This window comes from Pan troglodytes, chromosome 15 (assembly GCF_028858775.2).
Source record: "Pan troglodytes isolate AG18354 chromosome 15, NHGRI_mPanTro3-v2.0_pri, whole genome shotgun sequence".
In the NCBI taxonomy this organism is placed as follows: Eukaryota; Metazoa; Chordata; class Mammalia; order Primates; family Hominidae; genus Pan; species Pan troglodytes.
Window position 1 is genome coordinate 22560366 of NC_072413.2, and position 945 is coordinate 22561310.

Below are 945 nucleotides of genomic sequence, written 5' to 3' on the forward strand. Positions count from 1 at the left end.
CATGTGGGCCCAGGCAGATCCCAGAGAACCAGTAGGATGCCTTTGTCACACTCTCTCCCTAGCTTTAATCAATCTTTCTCTCCCCACCCAGCCAGGTTTGAGTCAGTGCCCTAACCCCTGAGCCAGTCCCCTCCCCCCACCACCACTCAGGACTCTCTAGGTCAGGACAAGGTGTGTACATGGTATGTGTGGGGGGACACCATGGGAGCAGACACTCAGCTCAGGACCTCAAGGAGCTGAGGCCAGGCTGCTGGCCAACCATTCCTTAGCAATACAGAAGCAAGAACATGAGTCTAGAATCCTAGACCAAGGGTAGAGACAACTTTGGTTTCAGTGCTGAAGCGCTCCGGCCAAGAACCTTGGGCAAGTCTCAACAGCAGTTTCCTCATCAGTACACTGGGCCTAAAAATCTCATCCCTGAGACTCTGTGAGGATCAAATGGTATCAAGTATTCTCAAAGGTACTTCAACCGTAGAATGCTACTCATGGGGACCGATACTGTTGTTCAGGCAGGACGGAGCAAGGACACCCTGGCCCATTCCTGGGAATGTGGAGCCCTTGAGCCTCCTCAGCTATGGTGAATGGGGGCCAGGGCAGGGGGAACATGTGGAAGGTGCAGGGGTCATGGGAAAAAATTGTATGATGCTTCCAGCTGGAGAAACTCACAGCTGCTCTGTAGCTTACCAGAGCCAGAACCTGAGCCCAAGCCCTATTCCTGCTTGGAATCTAGACCCAGTCCCAGCCCCCACCCCAAACCAGAAGGTAAACAAAAGCTCAGCCTTCACCCTGAATTCTGCCCCAAACACTGAAGCCTTGGCTCTCTCTGAGAGGAAACAATAGGATGGCGCAGAAAGAAGGAGCTGGCAACAGCCCATGTCTCTTCCCTTTCTTTTCAAAAAATGAAAGTGATGAAGGTAGTGGTGTAGTGATAGCAGCGACAACAGC